The sequence below is a fragment of the Urocampus carinirostris genome, chromosome 11 (assembly GCF_059441175.1).
Source record: "Urocampus carinirostris isolate Australia breed hairy pipefish chromosome 11, RoL_Ucar_1.0, whole genome shotgun sequence".
NCBI classification, from domain to species: domain Eukaryota; kingdom Metazoa; phylum Chordata; class Actinopteri; order Syngnathiformes; family Syngnathidae; genus Urocampus; species Urocampus carinirostris.
The window spans coordinates 40,401,739-40,418,086 of record NC_142359.1 but is presented as its reverse complement, the minus strand read 5'-3'; the positions used below and the strand labels follow the sequence as shown (position 1 = coordinate 40,418,086).

General features: G+C 40.9%; 1 protein-coding gene across 2 annotated transcripts in view; it reads right to left on the bottom strand.

The window, feature by feature from the left end:
• Positions 1-16,348, bottom strand: part of rerg (RAS-like, estrogen-regulated, growth inhibitor) — a 53,134-nt gene that overhangs the window by 13,795 nt on the left and 22,991 nt on the right. The window lies entirely within an intron of this gene.

Sequence of the window (16,348 nt, the reverse complement as noted above, 5' to 3'; positions counted from 1 at the left end):
ATTGGTTTACTCATTCACACCTAGGGACAATTTAGACCGGCCAAGCAACATGGCATGCATGTTTTTGGAATGTGGGAGGAAATCAGGGTGCCCAGAGGAAACCCACGCAAACACGGGGAGAACAAGCAAACTCCACACAGGAGGTTCGATCTCATGACCTCAGAACTGCGCCGCCGTGCTGCCTCTGAGCCATATGTTCTCATAAAAAGCACCAAATATAGCTAGTGGGCCATAGCTTCCAGACACCTGCATTATACCTATCTGGTATGATACTTTAATAATGAATTCCCTTTCTTGGAAACACAAAAGAAAATCTTGCACTGCAGCACATAACATGTTTTACGGTTGCAGCCACAGTATTCAAATGAATAATTATCAGTTCTTTTTTAAAATTGGGCCAATAACTGTGACGTCATATTTGGCTATTATCGGTCCAATAGCTATCGGTATGATAACTATTTCTATGAACTATCCAAATAGAATATTTATACAAGGCAAAATTCACTTCTTGAGCACCTGAACACCAACCCAAGCGCTATTGACTCATTTTTTTCCTCCAGCCAAATAGTGTGTGTGTATGTGTGTGTGTGTGTTAACAGTAAAATCCAGCAAACACAATTTTCCCTTCTCATAAACTTTCAAGGGCCAGGCTTGAAGGCCAAATTTTGCATCACTACCTGAGAATATTCAAAAGCTGCCGTTGTTTGCCTTGCCAGCTGTATCATTAAATAAAATAAATTGAACATTAGATTTTTCTTTTTGAAAACGTCTGTAAAAGGCTGAAGATATAGGAGCCTTTTTATGATTAAATAAAATGATATTAACCAGGCTGGAATTTTAAAAAAAGGTTTGTGTAATATAGATTCCTGAATGTAAGCCACCTATGTACTTAATCTCATCTCATCTCATCTCATTAGCTGCACCGCTTATCCTCAGTAGGGTCGCGGGGGTGCTGGAGCCCATCCCAGCAATCATCGGGCAGTGGGCAGAGGACACCCTGAACTGGTTGCCAGCCAATCGCAGGGCACACAGGGACAGACAACTCGCTTGCTCATTCACACCTAGGGACAATTTGGACAATCCACCTGAAATGCATGTCTTTGGAAGACGGGGAGAACATACAAACTCTGCACAGGAAGTCTGGTAGCTGGATTTGAACCCACAAAGGAGGTTCCCAAAACCATAGAACTGTGCCGCACACTCTCTAACCACTGCGCCGCCGTGCTGCTGTACTTAATCTATCAAAACAAAAACTATCCAAGCGGTATTGGACTATAAATTGCAGATATGTATGTTATCAAATTCCATACTTACTCTATGAACTGCAAATGTACATGTACATACTTGAACAAATTATTTTAATATGACATACTTTAGACATTAATTTAAAACTTACTTATTTCATGTGGGTTCCACGGAAAGGATTAAAAAGTAGTTAGTAATTGCATTTGCTAAAGAAAATGAAGCATATTCTTCTATATCTAGTGTCTTGTTGTACCCAATTACAGCACCACTAGAGGTAGAAGAAAAATCCACAGAATACAGTACATTGATCTTTGAATTGCATTTATGGTTCAAAAACTAGAGAAAAAAACAGTTCATATATATATGTATAAATAGCCATCCATTATCTGCACCGCTTATCCTCAGTAGGGTCGCGGGGGCGCTGGAGCCCATCCCAGCTATCTTCGGGCAGTGGGCAGTGGACACCCTAAACTGGTTGCCAGCCAGTCGCAGGGCACACACAGACAGACAACTCACTCGCTCATTTACACCTAGGGATAATTTGGACCGGCCAATTAACCTTACATGCATGGATTTGGATTGTGGGAGGAAACCGGAGTGCCCGGAGGAAACCCACACAAGCATGGGGAGAACATGCAAACTCCGCACAGGACGGTTTGATCTCATGACCTCAGAACTGTGCCACACACGCATACATATATATATTATATCCATCCTCTAATCCAGGCATTTTGCTTTGGGAGGTGGGGGAGTAAAAAGGTCTATTATAAGCAGGCTTCCCACAAGTAGCCAAAAGGGAAGGGTTGCACACAGTTTTGTTTGTCACAGAACCAGAACCACTTTAATACTCCAGGCCATAGAATTATGTGTTTGTGTGTGTGTGATTATTTTCCAATGTAATTTCCAATGTGATTACACAGAGAATATAGGCTTATTCTTATTATTAGTAGTGTCATTATTGTTCAGCTGGGCCGCAAGAATATTGTAAAACATTAAACGGGTCTTTGGTACAAAAATGGGGACTTAGACCAAATGGAGACATGACATTATTGCCATTCCTCTTCTTTACATGCCCCCCTATAAAACAAAAAAATATCAAAATAGCATAAAATGAGAGTGAGCACTTGTTGCTTCCAGTTCTTGAGCTGCATTAGGTATGTGCTCACACTTTCATTCATTCCATCTCCCTGCAGGAGCTGTCATGTGCCTGAGTAACTCTGAAACCACCGCGAGAAGTCCACTTAAGTCGTCTCATCCAGGTATGTTTTATGGGAGGCCGGGGAGTAAAAAGATACATTATTAGGAGGCCTCCCACAAGTAACCAAAAGGGAAGGGTTGAGAACGAAAAAATAGCCTGGTCGCAACATAACATTTCATTACACCTGAATCCCTATAATACAGAGATGCGGTATTCGCCTTTTTCTCTTTTTTATTTTTACAGTTTAGCTTGCTATACGTAGTAAAATCTGTTTCACAAGCAGGCCCAGAGGTTACCACTAGAGGCCGCTTACTACCATTATCAGCTTCTCCAGTTTGCTCAAGTAAACTACTACAGGCAAAAAAAATGTCCTGTAAAATTTTTTGTTGGCATGTTCGTTACAGTAACTCTAAAAGTGGGGTGTGGCATTTTAAAACTTAAGGCTTCAATCATGACTTTACGCCAGCAAATGGCAGCAAAGTAGGACAGAATGTGTGTTCATTTATTTGACACGCTCAGATAAACTCTCTTCTTTATCTTTTTGAGGCAAACCCTCACCCCAAACAGGCCTGATAAAAGCAGATAGGTGCAATGGAAAATAAAGTATAAGAGCTCTTTGAACTCAGATTGGCATTGTTAACACATACTTAATAGAGAAAATATTTCACTTTCAACTTTTTAAGAACACCTCAAACTACGCACCCCACGTTTAATTTTAAATGTACAGTAAGTGTTTACGTATCAACAACAGTGTCTCATACTCATACCTCCGCCAATTTATCGCCTTATTAATGATTGCAAATCTTCCTTATTAAGCGATAATACACCTTACAAACACAATGCGGCACCTACTCAGATAAATGGACTATGGAGAATACCGCCACAATATTAGCAATCCACGAGACGGTCCGGATTAGAACTGAAATGGGCAAGACGAGATCAGCCTTTTTTAAATAAAAAAATCGCCATATAAAAATGAATATTTGGTGTGAAATGTGAAATGACCAAAAAAATGAATTAAAAAAAAAAAGGAAAAGCGAATACGTTGACGGAATTGCGACCTCCATGACTCCTCCTTGCAAGCCCCACCCCTTCGTCATTGCCATCATTGCTATAAGCACAGTGGCAATGAATGTAACTCCTATAATCCAACGTTTTATTATTATATCCATCTTCTGTCATAAAGGTTTTTTTCGCTTCTCCTCCTAGGGCTTTGAGAATTCCCCAAAAACATGTATATGAAAATGGGCTATGTCTTTTGTTTGTACTAACTGTTACCACAGTGACTTAGTCGTTATAAAAAAACGGAAATTTTGCCCCATCTGGAATGAATAGGTGCATTCATTTTAAATGGGGAAGCTTGGTCACCATGGTAAAACAAGGGGTGTTTCCAGGGGTGGCCCAATTGGGTCACTGACCCAAGTGCGTCAGTGAAGTGTAACCATGAGCTATGGCATGTAAACGACAACATGCTAGCATTCGTATACTAAAAAATAGCTGCTAACGAGTCAAGCTAATTGCTACATGCTAATGAGTCATACTAATGAGTCATGCTAATGGATACATGCTAAGGAGTAATGATAATGACTAAATGTTATTGAATACATGTTAACGAGAGGATGCTAACAGTTACATGCCAACAGGTAGATGTTAATCAATAGATGCTAACGATAACATGCTAACATGTACATACCAGAACCGAGCCACAACTCTAACAATTGCCCCAGGAATTCTCTAGTTAATGTTAATACTTTGTTTTTATATGTTTAATTACTAATTGGATGTGTTTTTAATGATAAGGAAGATGTGTTTTCCAGCTATTTTGGGTTCACTTATATGCTTTGTCTCCAAAATATCTGCACACAATGGTTTACTCGCGGCCCGGGGGCCAATTGCGGCCCCTGGATGATAGTCTGAAGCCTCCGCCTTAATATAAAAGTTGGGGACAATGTGTATTATTTTCCAACTAGATGTCGCTTTATTCTGTATTCTGTATTCTGCCACGGAAATCGAGTGCTAAAAGCACAAGTGAGGGAGACAAAATCCAAAGACTCAATACAGTGGGACCTCGCTACTTCGCGGTTCGACGTTCGCGGCTTCAGAGCTTCGCGGTCTGTAATGGTTAAAATAAAAACGGCGGAGGTCACTCCCGGGCCGCGCGACAGGGCGAGTTCGGCGGACGCGGCGTCACCCTAATAAGGATAAGCGGTGCAGATAATGAGATGAGATGAGATTTTTTTTTTTTTGATGGGGCATCGCTACTTCGCAGATTTTCACTTTTAGCGGGTGGTTTTGCTCCCCATTAACCGGGTCTAAAAAAATAATAACTAAAAAAAAATAATAATAAAAGAAATATATATTTTTTTTTTGTTTTGAAGGTGCGCTGCTACTTCGCGGATTTTCACTTATCGCGGGTGGTTTTGGTCCCCATTAACCGTGATAACCGAGGTCTTACTGTATGACCAAAATGTGCCATATTACTTTTGACAAAAAGAGAGAAAAAAGAGAAAGGGAAACATGACATAAAATAGAAAAAAGGAAAATATAAAAATGAAAAAGATAAATAAGACCAAAAGTCAAAATCAAGAAAAAAAAGGACCAAAAAAAAGAAGAAAGATTCAAAGAAAAGTAAAGAGAAAAAAATTATTGAGACAAAAAGTGAAACTGAAGAAAAAAAAAGAAAAGAAAACTGAAACAGGAAAAAAAAGACATTTGCATTTGCTTTGTTTTTCCATTTTCCTTTTGTTGTTTAATTTCTCCCCACGATTCTTTTTACTCCAGGTTTCTTTATTTGGATCTTTTTTTTTTCTTTTTCCCTATTACCTTGTATTTCTTTAAAAAAGGTTTTCCCTTCTTTCTGTCCTTCTTTTGGAAAGGCTTGATAAAAATATGAAGAAAAAGGCTGCTTTTGCTCACTTTCAGTCTCCGTAACTCTTTTAGTTTTTCACCCTATTTGGCCCAACATCAGCGGTCTGCATCACGATTGAGTTTGAGACCCCTGCTTTTGCTCTGCAAAATGCACAATTCACACTGGGTTTCTTCTTTTAATGGTACTGTAATTGGAGCGTTGGCTTTTAAAATTATTAAAAAATTATTGAATTTGGCCATTAAAGAAGGATTAGTGTACATATTCTAAGTTACAGACTCAATCCTGGAACGAAATAAGCTTATCCAAAAGTACTCTCTATACATCATTTCACAGACAGGAAAGCTGCATAAAGATGCAAGAAACAAGACAATCTTATGCCACTGGCGTCGCCCTAGATTTTAAATGAACTGTGGTGGTAGCTTTTGTTAGCAGGTAGCTAATAATATGTCCAGCCAGCTGCAGAATTACAGATTCCAGAACAAGCGCTAGTGTGTGGGGTCCGATCCTCATTACACGTAACATGACCCCACCAAGGGAATCAATGTATAAGCATGGAGAAGAGACGCCTTTGTTATCAGGTCTCAATATAGACACGGTGGCCCAGATTTCCTCAAGGATCACGTAGGGGTAAGAAGTCCATGCTAGCAGCAGTCTGGGCTCATAATATGATTCCCCGGCTGAGAAATATATTCATGAAAACTGCCCTAACATTGTGTTTTAAGCTACCTTCTGTACACGACCAAAGGGCACACCGTGTTAAAAGGCGCAATCTTAGTAGCTGGTTCTATTTCTACGACACAGGGCGCACTGCACAATAAGGCGTGGGTGCCCTCTGCTGCGGCCGCTAATGTGTTGAAAAATGACAACCCTCCCTGCATGAAATGTCCCTCGTTGCGGATACAAGGTGGAAATGCTCCGTGCTTTACTGTCCTATTACATTATCCCAAAAATTAAATATGAAGACATTTTAGTAACGTTTGCGCGAGGGGGGATATTTCACGCAGGGGAACTGGGGGCATTGTTCGGCACAACATAGACAAGCATACAAGTGTGCGCATTTAAAAATACAGTGGTAGCAAAACTTAGTTTGGTTGTGGTTTACATAAGTATTGATTACATTGTAAAACACATGGATAAAAACTTGTCGAGGTTTGTTTTTCAACTTCCTCCACATGCGAACCTTCAATTCATTCATCTTCAATTCTCTCGCAGCTGCTCAGTTACGATGTTCTTCCGCCCTCTTGACGGCATTTTTTTCCACAAAACAACATCAACAACTTTTTGGTGTTCCCAAAAACATATAAAATTCAATCTTTGCAGTTTTTGTGAGTACCTAAATGTCATATTGGTCAACATCATATAAATTGCTGATTTGTTATTGGTTTATGTCACAACATCATCAAAATACCAATATGTTATTGGCTGAACTATCTCCCGCAATGCCTATCTCTTATTTAGTTCAGAATCCTGTGTGCTTCGTAACGACTTTGCGATACAGAACTGTTTTTTGTGTACAGTATTTATTCACTATGGGTTCCAAGGCTTACAGTGATGCTAAAAAGGGAATCAAGAACATGATAACAATGTAATGAAGATTGCGATTATCAAGAAATTAAGGGGCCGGTCACACAGACATTTGCGGCTGAATCACGGCCAGAAATTTCTGCCTGTGAGGCGGACGCTATTGGACGTTTTGAGATCGCCATACAGACGAGATACAGCAGTGCTTAACACGCAGTCGGAAATTCGCGCGCGGGTGGCAGCGCGAAAAAGTTTTGCGCTGCTCAATTCTTCAGAGCGCGGGTACACAGCCTTTCACGAGCGTATCGAGGCTGAACCGCCGGCGTCTGTTTTGCGGGCATACCACCGATGAACAGCGGGTTGGCCAATTTTGCGCATTTTCCATCGCGGGCATCCACGGGCAAAAAAAAACGCAAAATTTTAGCCGTGATTCAGCCGCAAATGGCTGTGTGACCGGCCCCTAAGAGAAATAACGCAAATCGCTATCCTCGCTAAGATGCAGAGCCGTAACTGATTGACGATTGGGACTATTATTAAAAACAAGAGGACGATTAAAGCAAGAAAATCCTCTAAGGGTGTGACTAGTTGTCATGATTACTAGCTCAGATCACCTGGGGCAATCATGTGGCGCCTGGGTGGGCGCCTTCTGATCGGCTGGCACTGCTCTCTTAAGCGCCCTGCGGCCTGAGAGTGTCAGAACGTATATTCTTGTAACTCTGTGTGTTTCTCCAGATATCCCGTTCGTTTAGAACTCTGCTTACCTGATTTTTGCCTGCCTCCGATCCGACCTGTTTCCATCCCACGTTTTGATCTCTTCTCCAGCCCCGGTAAACACGACCTGCCTGATTTCCGCACTACGATTGACGACTCATTCTGAAGTTGTCTCCCCGGCGCCGCTGCTGACGTCTGACGGTCATCACGTCTCCAGCAAGCCCTGAACGCTTCCTTAATAAAAGACTAAAACGAGTAATCTAACCTTTTTGGGGGCGTCAGTAGCTCAGGAGGTAGAGCGCTCGTCTTGGGATCAAGGGATCCCAGTACGAATCCCGGCTCGTCTGTGTTACATATCGAAGTGTCCTTGGGTAAGACACTGAACCCCTAATACCACCAATAAGCAGGGAAATGTGGAGCACATTGTAGAGCGCTTTGGGAAGTCATTGACTTGAAAAGCGCTATATAAATGCAGATCATTTATATATAAATGCAGATCATGCTCTGGGGTCCACTGGTCTGTTCTGGTTTTCTGATACTAGTGTTAAAATCCATTTAATTTTTGGTCCGCCATTGCCCTCTCCAACCTCCTTCTGCATCCACCTGCTACCGACGTTGACCATCTGAGGTCCTGTCTATTTAAAGGTAAAAAAAAACGTAATCCTTTCTTTACATGTATATTTATTTGTAAAGTTATTTAGTCATATACACACATATTACTTGAAGTATGTGTTTCGAATGCTTTCGCTCATAGGTTTCTGACCCCCGCGAGAAAGCAGTTTCACTTTGTGATCCTCACCTCATAACTGATTCATGTTGTTTCCTGGGGTACAATAAAGTCTAAAATCTTAACACGACGATGATCAGATTTGATATCAAAAGCACAGCAAAGAATGTTCTCTGCTGTAAAAATTGTACCATTTCTTTCATCATCCACCTATTATTAGAGTCATAAACATATATTTTAGGTAATTCCATGATTTTTTTGTCCCTGAGCAGCAATTTTAAAGAAGCAATTCAGATTATTTCCATTTTCTGACGTAGTTGGTACAGAAATGAAATAATTGCTACAGTATTTAATGTTTCAGCTCATTAATGATTAAAATAGTTTATGTCTGGAGATATATACCAGGCAAAAATGTCTCATTCGTTGCCGTTGACGTCTGCAGCTGTCAATGGCATTGAATAAGGTAATGCTCAAACGTCAATGGCCATTGTGAATGAGTTTAAAATAACCAAAATAGGGCTAAAAATGGAATTGGATGAATTTCAGGATACCCTCATAAAAAAACAACAGAAGGTGGCATCAAATTAACCCAAATAGTACACCGATCCATTCTTACCTAAATCGTTTTATTTTTATTAACTCCTTTTCTGACAAATTTACCGTAATTTTCTAAAGTGTCAAAACATAACAGTCAATTAGTTCAATGGCCTCTGCTGATTATCTCTGAACAAAGTAAACAAAATCTCAATTTACTTTCAAGGGTTCTCCGAAAAGAAAAAAAAAGCACTAACGGCACTCAAAATAAACTAAACATCCTATTCATCAGTCAGTCGTTGTTGTAAAAATACGTTCTTTGCGATGGAAATGCTGCAGAAGTGCAGCCTCGCTTGAAGGTAGTGCTGACGCTCTGGAGACAAATCGTCTACAAAAGCAACAAAGTCGTTTTTGTTTAACCTGAGGGCAAGATCCGTGTTTCTTGTCAGGGAGCTTCTAAAATTGTGTCCTCATGCCGGATTTCTCAAAATTCGTCGCATAACGGCCGTTGGATGGTTTAGCTCGTCCGCGGCACTGTTCTGATGTCATGGGTTCAAATCCAACTACCAGCCTTCCTGTGCGGAGTTTGCATGTTCTCTTTCGGCATTCGACTGCTCACAAGTGAGTATGGGTTTTCGTAAAGGTTGCTCCCGCTTTCGTAGGCAAGTAGCCCTTCTTGAGGGACGTGTCCGTGAGCTAGAGCAGTTCAAACGGAAAATGTTAGGTGCCTCGTACCACTGCTAGCGTGGGTTGTAGCGAACCTGCCAGTCCGGTTAGCACTAGCCCTAAACGGCATGCTAATCGCGGTGAGCCAATTCAGACACGTAACAAGTTCAGCCCCCTAGCTAGTCCCACTCCACCCCGGTCTACTGGCTCCCGCACCCTAGTTATAGGTGACTCCATCACCCGTAACATAAAGCTTATCACCCCAGCCACGGTTATGTGTATTTCTGGGGCCAGAGCACCCAACATTGAGGCTAATTTGAGGGATCTGACATGCAAATCTAGACACCAGGACAGGGCTAGCTACACCGATAAAGTCATTCACGTCGGCTCTAATGATACTAAAATGAGGCAATCTGAGATTACAAAGAAAAATATTGCTAGGACCTGTAATCTCGCCAGAAAGAAGAGTCGGCATCGAGTAATTGTCTCTAGCCCCGTGCCTGCGAGAGGCAATGATGAGAGGTTTAGCAGACTAGTCTCGCAAAACCAGTGGCTGGCAAGTTTTTGCAGTCAGCAGGGATTTAGGTTTGTGGATAACTGGCCTGCTTTCTGGGGCCGACCTGACCTGCTGAGGAGAGACGGCCTAAACCCTAACTGGGAAGGTGCTCTCACTCTTTCTAAAACAATAGATTACTGTTTAAGCCTTCCATGACAGGGTACACTAGTGCAGGCCAGGTCACAGGGGACTAGTGGACCTGTAACCACGGGTGTGGAGTCTGTAACGCTAGAGCTAACTAGCGCTATGCTAGATTCATGCAATTCACATAGTTTTTGTAGTTTAGAGCGTTCTATTGACTGCACCATACACCCTGATCTGTACTCTTCTATAGCATCTTCTTCTGTGCTTCTTACCTCTGTTTCTCCCTTGTTAGGTTAGGAGGGAGAAGAAATAACATTATTTTCTATCAATAGTCATCCTGCTACTCCACCTGTCAACAATATTCCTGTGGTAATGAATTCGGGCCGCATCTGCCGTCATGCAAGGCACAAGACCCGGAACCGGCAGTATAATCCTGCTAAGGTTGCCATTAAGGTTCAAAACTCGCGAAAGGTTTCAGCTCAGTCCACAGTACTGAAGCTTGGCCTTCTGAATATTAGATCACTAGCCTCCAAAGCTTTACTTGTCAATGACCTTATTAATGAACACAATCTAAACCTTATTGGCCTTTGTGAGACCTGGTTAAAACCAAATGAGTTTATAGTGTTAAATAAGGCTTCTCCCCTGAACTTTGCAAGTTCGCACTTGGCACGACCATGCAAAAAAGGTGCAGGTGTTGCTCTTATATCGAAAGGTAAGTTGAAATTTACTTCTAATGCCCCTACTGGTTTTAAAACGTTTGAAGAACTTGTTATGAGGTCCTTAATGTCAACACCAATTTATTTAGTTGTTGTGTATCACCCACCTGGACCATACTCAAATTTTTAGATGAATTTTCGAAACTGTTAACAGACTTAGTAACTGAAATGTTGATTATTGGTCCAGCTTACTGTCGTCAGTATTTTTCAAACACTACCCTGAACCTAGACAAATGTAATATCACCCATAGTGACTCGGTCAAAAATCTAGGTGTTATATTTGATCCTAATCGGTCGTTTCAGTCAAAGGTGAAAATTATTACTAGAATAGCTTTCTACCACATCCGTAACATTGCGAAGATTCGTTCGATGCCGTCCCAATCAGATGCATAGGTTTTAATTCATGCGTTTATTACTCCTCGGCTTGATTACTATAATGTATTGCTTTCTGGTCTCCCGATGTCTAGCATTAAAAGTTTGCAGCTGGTTCAGAATGCGGCAGCTAGACTTTTGACTAGGACCAAAAAGATTGAGCATATTACTCCTGTATTGGCCAACTTGCACTGGCTCCCAGTCCACTTAAGATGTGACTTTAAGGTTCTCTTATTAACATATAAATGTTTGCATGGGCTTGCACCCTCTTATCTCTCTGATTTGATTTACCCCTATGTTCCTGCACGGAGTCTGCGCTCGGAAAATGCCGGTCTACTTGTGACTCCGATTGCCAAGAAGTCTGCAGGCTCGAGAGCGTTCTCCATCCGGGCCCCGGTGTTATGGAATGCCTTGCCTCCAGAGATAAGATCTGCAACCTCAACGGAAGTTTTTAAATCGAGGCTTAAGACACACTTCTATTCCAAAGCTTATGATTGATGCCCACCTCATATTCTGTATTGTCCTGTCTTTTTCCGACTGCCCGCCTGGTGGTGATACGAAGGAGAAGGACGATTTGAGATAAGTCAGCGGACCAGCGTCTGACCTGAGGCATGTCAACCCCTGCATTTACCAGCTAGCAGAGATGGGAAGCTGTGTCGTGGCCGTCATAGACTTTCTGGACTAGTTTACAGGCTGGGGGCGTCGTTGCTGTCATGCACTTTCCGGACATTTTCAACATCTTACCTAGTGTTTACTATTCTGTGTACAGTAATGATAATTGTGATTCACCCTGGTCAATCCTGGAAGGGGGATTACCACATGTGAGGTCCTTTCTCAAACTCTTTTTTCCTCACAGTGAGGTTTTTGAGTTGTTCCTTGCCCGCATGCTGGTTTAAGATCAGGTAATTGTGCAATTGTGTAATTGTAATCCTGTGCAGTCCTTTGAGACATTTTTGTGATTAAGGGCTATATAAAATAATGTGACTTGACTTGACTTCTCCCCGTGCTTGCGTGTGTTTCCTCCGGGCATTCCGGTTTCCTCCCACATTCCATGACATGCATGTCAGGTTATTGCTCAGTCCAAATTGTCCCATGATGTGACTTAGTAAGCGAGTTGTATGTCTCTATGTGTCCTGCGACTGACTGGCTGGCAACCAGTTGAGGGTGTCCGCTGCCCACTGCCCAAAGATAGCCGGGTTGGGCTCGAGCACCCCTGCGACCCTCCTGAAGACAAGCGATGCGGATAATCAATTTATGGAACATCGGGGGTGGCATAGTGCATTTTTGTCATGCCTAGTGGCTGTTTTTCCCGTTTGACCATAAAGAAGTGAACTGCACTTGTAGGGATTGGCAGAGCATACAATTTTCGGGGCTGGCAGCTTGTGGTTTTTTTGCCGTTTTTTCTGCCTTAAATGAATTGTGCCTGTGCTTCCCTAATCCATTTTCAAATCTTTTTTCAAGAGTCAAGCTACCATTTGTTACTAATTAGTCCAGAGGGCATCCAGTTTCATATGAATTTCTAAAATAGCAACTTAGCTAGATGGCTTGCTAAATGGCTAAAAATGTAGCTTGATAGATAGCTAGAAAGGTAAACAGGTAAAAAACTAAAAGGGAGCCAGATAGCGAGCTAAAAGAGTAAAAAGTAATCTAAATACCCATCTTTAAGAAAAAACTAGCTTGATCGCTAAAACCGTAGGAAAATAGCAGGCTACAGAGCTAAAAGGGTCGCCAACACTACCTCATACGAATATAATGGTACTCATGTCTATGTTCTTGCACATGTCGACTGCACTACGTTTACTGCTCACCTTGCACAATGTCTGACCATTTCCTCTTTCTGCACTATGATGTCTATGTTTGCACCAATGCATATGCTGACTATTTTTTTGCACTATGATGACTTTGCACCAAATGCAATATTGCACAACCCTTACGATACCAACGGTATCACGACAACACTGTATGTAACATCCCACATGCCGACATTTCTTGTGTAAATACCATGTAAATTATAACTATAGCCTTATCCCCCTTGTTTTATAACCTTATCTTCTCTGTTCCTTTATCTTCTTGACTCATACCTCACTGTGAATGTGTAAAACTGGAGTGTCATGCCCAATTTCGTTGTCACAATATGTTAACCCATTTTGTAACAATGACAATAAAGGTATATTCTATTCTATTCTATTCTATTCATGTAGCTAGCTAGGGAAAAAAACAACATTTTTGTTCATTCGCTTTATGAAACCCATAAACTCAAATTAAAATAAATCAATAAAAGAAGAATAAATAAATGCATTTACATAAATAGATTCTTATTTTATTCTCTTAATTTATGGCTTAAAATAATTATCAATATTTAAATTGTTTTTTTTGTCCATGAAGCCTATGAACTGGAATTGATTCAATTTCTAAAATAACAATTATCGTGTTATTACTACCGGGTGTAGAAATTTGGAGCTCACACGGTGGTCTAGAATGACAGTGGATAGTCATTCTCCTGCTCTTTTTTGCTAATAGGCGCCTGTTGTAAATCCAAAACATTTCCTGTTATACTTTGTGTATTTGTGTGCATCGTCAAACTTTTTACCCCAGTTTCATCTAAAAAAATTGCTTAGTTCCATTATACTTGGCTTGCTAGTAGCGATGAGTGAGTACAGATACCGTTTATCTGTCCTGATACCAGGCCTTTTTAAGGTATCATACCAGTATTGGCCTTTAACAATAAGAAACGGGAAAATAAAGCAATGGTTTATCTATCTATCTATCTATCTATCCATCTATCTATCCATCTATCTACCCTGGTCATATCCCTCGAGAGGGGTGACTGACAGCAAGACATACACAAAAAAATAAGAAAAGATAAGAGGAAAAAAGTAGGAAAAAAAACACAAAAATTTAACATGGCCAACCCACATGCCCTAACACCAAAACAAGTTAAACATGCTTTTGTCTCTCCAGATGAAACAGGACACGAGAAACAGCCAGGTCACATGGGTCAGGGTGACACAACACACTCTTCTGTTCAACAGCAGGGCCCAACAGCTTTCACTGGTTTACCCCTGCCGCATCATACAGGTGCCCCGCCCATTCCTTAGAACATGTCCAAACATCCCACTATCCTTTCCGAACACCTCTGCACTCATTCCTATCACCAACAAGAGCTCTAGCTTTAGCAAACTGATACCCTTCGAATTGCTACATTCATACTTATAACCTTTACCCTTATACAATGGCATCACACTTGCACTACACGAATCAACAGAAACCACACCACTTAATACATTCAACAAGCGTACTAACCAGTTAATCATAGCCGTACCACCTTTTTTCAAGCATTCAGCAGTACAACCATCCAACCCAGGCGCCTTACTCCCTTTCATTTCTTTCACTGCCTCTTGCACATCCCATGTTTTTACAGGCTTCACATTTATATCACCCAACACAGGTATTATCCCCATACCACCGATCGCCTCGACTCTCATTTCTCCTCCACATTTAGCAACTCCTCAAAATACTCTGCCCATCTCGTCCTGACTGCACTACCACTAACCAGCAATCTACCGTCCATATATTTCACTTTCACTTCCTTTCCAAACTCGCTCTTTCATACTGTTTTCACACTTTTCTCCTTTCCTCAAAGTTCACTCATATCTATCATCATTTGGTTTCCTTTTCACTGATTCCACTACCGCTTTTAGCAACTTTTTTTTTTCCCCCTCCTCAAAGGCACATCTCTTCTCTGTCACAGCCTCTTAGAGCTCATCATTCCACCATTCACTTCCTTCCTGGTTTAACTACTATTACATTTATTACAATAATAAAATGCATTTTGTGGAAATGTCTTTAAAAATATCAATAATTATTTTGCAAATGGAAGAGAATTGTATGTACTCAATGTATCAAGATGAAGTATCGGTATCAATGACTATTCTTTATTTGGATTAAAATGTAGTATTAATCATCCCTTCTAGCTACCATTGTAAACTAAAACTGACATTTATGGAGAAACATACTTGCTATTAACTGCATAGATTTTTTTTGTAATCATACCACACTTGGCTAAATGAGTGCATGACCTTATCACAAGCTTACGCAGGGTTCTACACAGCCAACAATATACTGACGTATGCGGCCAAATTCATTGAATGTGCTAGTTTGGATACATTTTTAGTGGTGCACAAAGGTTTATTTTAAATTATTGTCAGTCTTTATATCAGGATTTGCAAAGGCATTATAGGACGGGGGCAACATGGTAGAAAAGACATGATCATGTGTTCGGATGAGTAGTATAATGGCAAAAGTAGTGTGCCTTAGCTGTAGGGATGTGGTTCTTTTCAGAGGCTAACGAAAAATGTATGATTAAGGGATGTAAGATTTGATTATAAAATGATTATTGAGGTTTTTTTTCCTCCATGGGCAATGAGTTTGCTCTTTATATCATTTGAAATCCTTGCATGCAAAGCTATATGTTGAATCTCCATAAAAAGGGTGCGACAAAATCCTGTGTAAAAAAGTATGAAAACAGAACTATTGCATTGTAGATAAAGATTCTCTGATTTTACTTTGCAAAACTTTCACAACAACTGATTCATTGTTTGTGCAAAAATACAGCAGTGAAAGCCGTTTCACTGCGACCAAATTTACAGAATGTGCTGGCGCGATACTTTTACACAGTGGCAACGGTTGTTTTTATGGCAATACAATATGTGCCAGGTAAAAAGTCAGACAATTTCCTCTCCTGCAAGCAATAGAGCAGCTCACAGGCACACAATAAAGCGAGGTCACACTCGGTAGGCCCCTCGGGCTGCAGTAAAATGGGACCATGGACTCCTCATTGATTTCACATCTCTGTGGGGAAGATGCAATAAACAAAACTCACATTGCAGAGGTTTGAAAAGGAAGGGCGTTAGGATTATGCGTCGCATTTGTTCCCTTTAAAACAAAAATCTGGTTCCCAACAAGTGCCAGCACTATTCAATCTGAGGCAAGTGCAGTGGTGTCCTCAGACATGAGTCTCAAGGGGGGCATATCAAATGCATGCGGGGCGGCAACACTATTATTTTACCCAAAGTATTTTCTAATGCACGCTAAACATAACCAACAGCACATCCAGCAGCAGCTTACATCAGGTTTCTTTACTTAAAAC